Source organism: Aquarana catesbeiana, linkage group LG02, assembly GCF_042186555.1.
Source record: "Aquarana catesbeiana isolate 2022-GZ linkage group LG02, ASM4218655v1, whole genome shotgun sequence".
Classification (NCBI taxonomy): Eukaryota; Metazoa; Chordata; class Amphibia; order Anura; family Ranidae; genus Aquarana; species Aquarana catesbeiana.
The window spans coordinates 80,214,883-80,222,842 of NC_133325.1; positions in this window are offsets into that span (position 1 = coordinate 80,214,883).

The following is a 7,960-nucleotide window of genomic DNA, read 5'->3' on the forward strand; positions in this document are numbered from 1 at the left end:
TAGAGGTGGAGGATAAGGGGGGTGGGCATTAGAGACGAAAGGTAATGAGGCACAGTTTGATGCGTCTGGTAAGGGGATGGTGAGTAATTAGCAGATAATGGGTTAGATATAGGTTTCTGCATCCATGTAAAAACTTTGTTATTGGTGTAGTCCTTAATATCACACCCAAATTTTCCTAATTTGCTATAGATAAGGTCACCTTCTTGTTTTTTAGTATTCCTTTTAAGGATTTCTAGCCAGGGTAGGGGGACTTTATGGCCCATATCAACTATCTCCTGAGACAAGGTTTGCACTGACTTAAGTGGTTTAAATTTTGTAGTTCTGTGTTTCACCAAAATATGAATCAATTTGGTTGTGCAGAATTTTGCAAAACTACCCCACTCCTTGGCATCTTCAGATTCCAAAAAGGAGCAGTTTTTTAGAATTCGAAGACCTCTAGGTGAGATTCTGTTATCCAAATATTTTTCTAAAAAATATTTGTCCCACCATTGCGAATTAACAGAGTGCTCAACATCATAACAAGTCCACAGAGGGCTTGGAAGTCTGGATCATAGAACAAATCCCGAAAAATCTCTCTGAGGCTGAAATATTCCATAGACTATGTGAGCGTGAGACATATTGGATATATTCACTAGATACATTAAATCCTGGAGGAGTTCCCCCCTTTTTTTAGGTGATGTTCTATATGTGATTTCACACACAAAACATATATATCATATAACGGGGGTGGTGGCCACTTTATTTTATAATAAGTAACCTCAAAAGAAAAAATTTATTATCTGTTTGTATTCCCTTTTCCACCCTAAACCGCCCCCTTTTCTCCCCCTCCCCCCCCCTTTTTTTTCAACCCTCCCTCCCTCTTTTACCCTACCCCCCCCTTCTCCCCTTCCTTCTTCCCCTTCCTCCTTCCCAGTGATATTTCTACTGTACCCATTTGTTTATTATCCATTAAGCATTTTTAAATCATTCCTTATTTTCTATTAGTCCTAATTAGGTACTGTATCCATGATTGTTTATATTTATTTATTTTTTTAAATATTTACTATTATACATTAGCCCTTATTTTATTGATATAATTGTATTTTCCCCTTTTTTGAATAAATAATGGGATATATATATATAGACCACAACCCAAGGGACTGGCGATTCCAGATCTCCCATTCCACGTCATTGGTGACAAACTGCGCATGCGATTCCCTGTCGCTGACACGGGAATCCACGGGATCTGGTAAGAGTCTTTTTTGCATTTTTCTCTGAATGACCCATCCTGTTGGGAAGTCGTTTTAAGATGCCAGGTGACTTCTGACAACCATCAGATCACCACCACCACTTGGAGTACCTACACCTCCTGTGCAGTTGGACATTCACATCCATCTATAGACGTTTTTGTTTTAACTCACCTGTGGTTAATTTTTCATTTCAGCACTTTTTTATTATTTTAAACACATATGTTCATTTATACATGCGCTGCATTTTTTCATATATATATATATATATATATATATATATACACATACATACATACATACATACACACATATATATATATATATATATATATATATATATATATATATATATATATTTTTTTTTTTTTTTTAGATTAAAAAAAAAGAATAAATATTTCTGTAAAATAATATCATTATGCCCATAATAAGATCAATTTATTCCCTTCAAATTTTAATATACATCATGAATATACTTCAGACATGTAGGCATGGTCTGGCAGCTTGTTTGGCTATATAACAATCTCCTTATATAGTACCACTTATAGCAATATATAAACAAGTTATAATTTTATCTATGTTTCTAGGGAAGGCACTGTATCTAAATGATGCTATGTTCTCCATGGGAAAGAGCAACCATGTACAAATCAACTTGACATGCTGAAAAACAATAAAACGTTAAATCTAACCAGGGAATGTGATTTATGAACCAAGGTATTATGTGGGCACATCAATATATATATATATATATATATATATATATATATATATATATATATATATATATATATATATATATACAGTGCATTGAAAAATTATTCACACCCCTTGAAATTTTCCACATTTTGTCATGTTACAACCAAAAATGTAAATGTATTTGTTTGGGGTTTTATGTGATAGACCAACACAAAGTGGAAGGAAAATGATAAATGTTTTTCTAAACGTTTTACAAATAAATATCTGAAAAGTGTGGTGTGCTTTTGTATTCAGCCCCCTTTACTCTGATACCCCTAACTAAAATCTAGTGGAACCAATTGCCTTCAGAAGTCACCTAATTAGTAAATAGAGTCCACCTGTGTGTAATTTAATCTCTGTATAAATACAGTTGTTCTGTGAAGCCCTCAGAGGTTTATTGGAGAACCTTAGTGAACAAACAGCATTATGAAGGCCAAGGAACACACCAGACAGGTCAGGAATAAAGTTGTGGAGAAGTTTAAAGCAGGGTTAGGTTATAAAAAATATCCCAAGCTTTGAACATCTCACGGAGCACTGTTTAATCCATCATCCGAAAATGCAAAGAGCATGGCCCAACTGCAAACCTACCAAGACATGGCCGTCCACCTAAACTGACAGGCCGGGCAAGGAGAGCATTAATAAGAGAAGCAGCCAAGAGGTCCATGGTAACTCTGGGGGAGCTGCAGAGATCCACAGCTCAGGTGGGAGAATCTGTCCACAGGACAACAATTAGTCATGCACTCCACAAACCTGGCCTTTATGGAAGAGTGGCAAGAAAAAAGCTATTGTTGAAAGAAAGCTATAAGAAGTTCCGTTTGTAGTTTGTGAAAAGCCATGTGGGGGAAACAGCAAGTATGTGGAAGAAGGTGCTCTGGTCAGATGAGACCAAAATTGAATTTTTAGCCTAAAAGCAAAACGCTATATGTGGCAGAAAACTAACAATGCACATCACCCTGAACACTTCATCCCCACCGTGAACCATGGTGGTGGCAGCATCATGTTGTGGGGATGCTTTTCTTCAGCAGGGACAGGGAAGCTGGTCAGAATTAATAGGAAGATGGATGGAGCCAAATACAGGGCAATCTTAGAAGAAAACCTGTTATAGTCTGCAAAAGACTCGAGCCTGGGGCAGAGGTTCACCTTCCAGCAAGACAACAACCCTAAACATACAGCCAGAGCTATAATGGAATTGTTTACATCAAAGCATAGTCATGTGTTAGAATGGCCCAGTCAAAGTCCAGACCTAAATCCAATTGAGTAAATGTGATAAGACTTGAAAATTGTTGTTCACAGACGCTCTCCATCCAATCTGACAGAGCTTGAGCTATTTTGCAAAGAAGACTCTGCAAAAATGTCACTCTCTAGATGTGCAAAGCTGGTAAAGACAACACCAAAAAGACTTGCAGCTGTAATTGCAGTAAAAGGTGGTTCTACAAAGTATTGTCTCAGGTGGGCTGAATACAAATGCACGCCACACTTTTAAGATATTTATTTATATAAAAAAAAAATGAAAATCATTTATCATTTTCCTTCCACTTCACCATTATGTGTCACTTTGTGTTGGTCTATCACATAACATCCCAATAAAATACATTTATGTTTTTGGTTGTAACATGACAAAATGTGGAAAATTTCAAGGGGTATGAATACTTTTCAAGGCACTGTGTGTATATATACAGTGGGGACAGAAAGTATTCAGACCCCCTTACATTTTTCACTCTTTGTTATATGCAGCCATTTGCTAAAATCATTTAAGTTCATTTTTTTCCTCATTAATGCACACACAGCACCCCATATTGACAGAAAAACACAGAATTGTTGACATTTTTGCAGATTTATTGAAAAAGAAAAATTGAAATATCACATGGTCCTAAGTATTCAGACCCTTTGCTGTGACACTCATATATTTAACTCAGGTGCTGTCCATTTCTTCTGATCATCCTTGAGATGGTTCTACACCTTCATTTGAGTCCAGCTGTGTTTGATTATACTGATTGGACTTGATTAGGAAAGCCACACACCTTTCTATATAAGACTTTACAGCTCACAGTGCATGTCAGAACAAATGAGAATCATGAGGTCAAAGGAACTGCCTGAAGAGCTCAGAGACAGAATTGTGGCAAGGCATAGATCTGGCCAAGGTTACAAAAAAAATTCTGCTGCACTTAAGGTTCCTAAGAGCACAGTGGCCTCCATAATCCTTAAATGCAAGACGTTTGGGACGACCAGAACCCTTCCTAGAGCTGGCCGTCCGGCAAAACTGAGCTATCGGGAGAGAAGAGCCTTGGTGAGAGAGGTAAAGAAGAACCCAAAGATCACTGTGGCTGAGCTCCAGAGATGCAGTCGGGAGATGGGAGAAAGTTGTAGAAAGTCAACCATCACTGCAGCCCTCCACCAGTCGAGGCTTTTTGGCAGAGTGGCCCGACGGAAGCCTCTCCTCAGTGCAAGACACATGAAAGCCCGCATGGAGTTTGCTAAAAAACACCTGAAGGACTCCAAGATGGTGAGAAATAAGATTCTCTGGTCTGATGAGACCAAGATAGAACTTTTTGGCCTTAATTCTAAGCAGTATGTGTGGAGAAAACCAGGCACTGCTCATCACCTGTCCAATACAGTCCCAACAGTGAAGCATGGTGGTGGCAGCATCATGCTGTGGGGGTGTTTTTCAGCTGCAGGGACAGAACGACTAGTTGTAATCGAGGGAAAGATGAATGCGGCCAAGTACAGGGATATCCTGGACGAAAACCTTCTCCAGAGTGCTCAGGACCTCAGACTGGGCCGAAGGTTCACCTTCCAACAAGACAATGACCCTAAGCACACAGCTAAAATAACAAAGGAGTGGTTTCACAACAACTCCGTGACTGTACTTGAATGGCCCAGCCAGAGCCCTGACGTAAACCCAATTGAGCATCTCTGGAGAGACCTAAAAATGGCTGTCCACCAACGTTTACCATCCAACCTGACAGAACTGGAGAGGATCTGCAAGGGGAAATGGCAGAGGATCCCCAAATCCAGGTGTGAAAAACTTGTTGCATCATTCCCAAAAAGACTTATGGCTGTATTAGATCAAAAGGGTGCTTCTACTAAATACTCAGCAAAGGGTCTGAATACTTAGGACCATGTGATATTTCAGTTTTTCTTTTTTAATAAATCTGCAAAAATGTCAACAATTCTGTGTTTTTCTGTCAATATGGGGTGCTGTGTGTACATTAATGAGGAAAAAAAATGAACTTAACCTCCCTGGAGGTATGATTATTTCAGATTTTAGGTGCTGAAAGCGGTACCATTATTTTGCATGGAAATTTGGCGTTTCATATTGTAGGTCTGTAATTCTTAACAATAACACACTTATATCTGTCCACCAAGAGTCTAGTAGACATCCCAGGTATGATGAAGTTTGAAACACAAAAACATAAATTATAATATAATAAATAAATATAAATAATTCAAAAAAATAATAATATAATAATAATAAAATAAATCTCCCCACAATTCACTATCGCTCAATTTTGCAAGTGTTATAATTTATTATCGCTGTTTTCTAGCTGGTCTAAAGCCACTTTTGACATAAAGGGACACTTTTTGGTTGCTATGGACAATCTCAAGTTTCCAGGCAGAAAGAACAGTATATATAATATAAAACTGCATGCAGGGCATGGGCCAAAGCACTGGGGACAAAAGGGATGTGAAATGATTTCATACAATACTGTAATCTGTAAGATTACAGTACTCTATGTGTTATGATTTTTACTTTGTTTTTAATTTGCCGCCAGGCTCCGCCCCCGTGCGTCGCATCGCTCGCAGGAAACAGGGCCTGGCACAGAGAGGCTTCGGGCAGAGGACGGAGCCCGCAGACACAGCGGGGGACATCGCAGGATCCTGGGGACAAGGTAAGTAACGCCGCACCAGGATCCTGAGGTGTAATCCTGAATACGAATACTTTCCGTCCCCACTATATATATGTATATATATATATATATATTGTGGCAGAGCAAGGCTCTGTCACTATGAAAATGGGGTTAAAGTGGACACAGAGTCTGCATATTGTCTGAGTGCAGAGCTACAGAGTGTAGGTTTGAGGTGGAGAGAACTGCTCTGGCAGTTTTCTCCAGGTTTTGCTAGTTCCTTATGGGGCTCTGTAGTTTGGAGATCCTTCAGAGTCTTGGGTGGGACGGGATCTCCAACCCTGTGTCCGGGTCTTGTGGACAGCCAGCAGGGTGTGTGCCCAGGTGCACACAGCCCATATAACGAGGGTCTGGTGAGAGCAGAAAGGGTGGAGGAAGGTGAAGTTGGAGCAGTGGCTGCTAGTAAGTGTCTCTGTGTGAGAACAGATGCTGTGTGCGTTGAAGGGCTTCAAAGCTATGTGCGTCCAAGGAGCCAGATGCTGTGTGCGTTGAAGGGCTTCAAAGCTATGTGCGTCCAAGGAGCCAGATGCTGTGTGCGTTGAAGGGCTTCAAAGCTGTGTGCGTCCAGGGAGCCAGAAGCTGTGTGCATTGAAGGGCTGTAAAGCTGTGTGCGTCAAAGGAGCCAGAAGCTGTGTGCATTGAAGCTCTTGAAACTGTGTGTGACCAAGGAGCCTAAGACTGTGTGCATCCAAGCAGCTTGTTTGAGGGGCCTGTTCCCTATAGCAGCAATACTGCTGAAGAGTAGCCAGGTGGGCTAGCATTTTCATTTGGATTTTCTATTGTATTTACTTGCTGAAGCTTGGACCCCTGCGTGGGATTCCTGGATGGACTTTTGTTGTTTTTTCCTTTAATAAACGTGGGCTACCAGGCCCTTAACTATAAATGCCTCTCTGATGTGGACTCACTGCACTAAAACGCATCTATCCACTTGAGCTGAACAATCCCCAATGTCACAAGTGGTGCTCGAATGCGGGCATGTAGACGGTTGAATCTAGGTCCTTGCTCCATGGTGAGTCGCATCAGGAACTACTGCTAGCTGTGTGTGGCAGCCAGGCGAACAGCATTGCACAGAAGTTTGATGGACTGTGTTGCATGCAGGTTGTGTACCTGTGAAAGGAGAATCACATATTTATTCTCTCTGTGTTGCATGCAGGTTGTGTACCTGTGAAAGGAGAATCACATTTTTTTTTTTCTCTTTGCTATGAAGTGTGTTGCAAGTTGCTGTGTGTAAGACAGCAAGCATGGGGCGTTCAAAACAGAAAAAGGAAGCAATCCTTGCTGAAGCAAGGGAAAGGGTTCTATGGCTAGAGGGTATTTCACCACATGCCCCAGCCACGCCAGAGAATTTTTCCAAGTGTGAAATTTCTGTGACCTGGGGTAAATTAATCATGTCATCCCCAGTTAAAAAGGAAGTGAAAGAAGTTTCCCCTGGCAACAGGAAGCCAGGTGGACAACAGCGTGTGAAAAAGAGGAATATGGTCATCTGTGGAAGCAATGTCCAGGCCAACAGGGATGTCGGGGGTCCAAGGAGTCTGTCTGCTGATGGTCATGACCAGTGGTATCCCTTGGCAACAGAGAGCCAGTCATCAAGGAGATTCCAAGAAAGTAAAGTTCAGCTTCCAGTACCGTGCTTGGAATGTGGTCAAGTGGGGCATGGAATTTTTACTTGCCCAAGGTTCTGGAACAACGCTGAAGAGTCTGGAAAGGCTGCAGTGTCGTCCTATGGCCACACAGAGGAAGTAGCTGGTATGGATGCAGCTGAGAGACCGCGCACTCAAGTGAAGGGTATGATGCCAGCCACTGAAAATGGTAAGACTGTTTCAGTTTGTGGGACTGAACCTAGTGAAATGGGAGTGTGTCCAGCGGGGAGATCCGCAGTGCAAATGGACATAGACTTGCTGCAGTGTGCTACCCGGAGCAGTGGGGAGGCACATGGTGAAGCCCAGCTGACAGCAAGTTTAAAGACTCAAATGGACATGGGGACTATGCATGTGCCTACTATAATCCAGCAGAGTGCTGGAGAGGTTAAAGTAGGGGTGACCAAAACTGTTCTTGTGCCATGTTCCCTAGTGACAGGTGCTGCAGAGTTGCCCA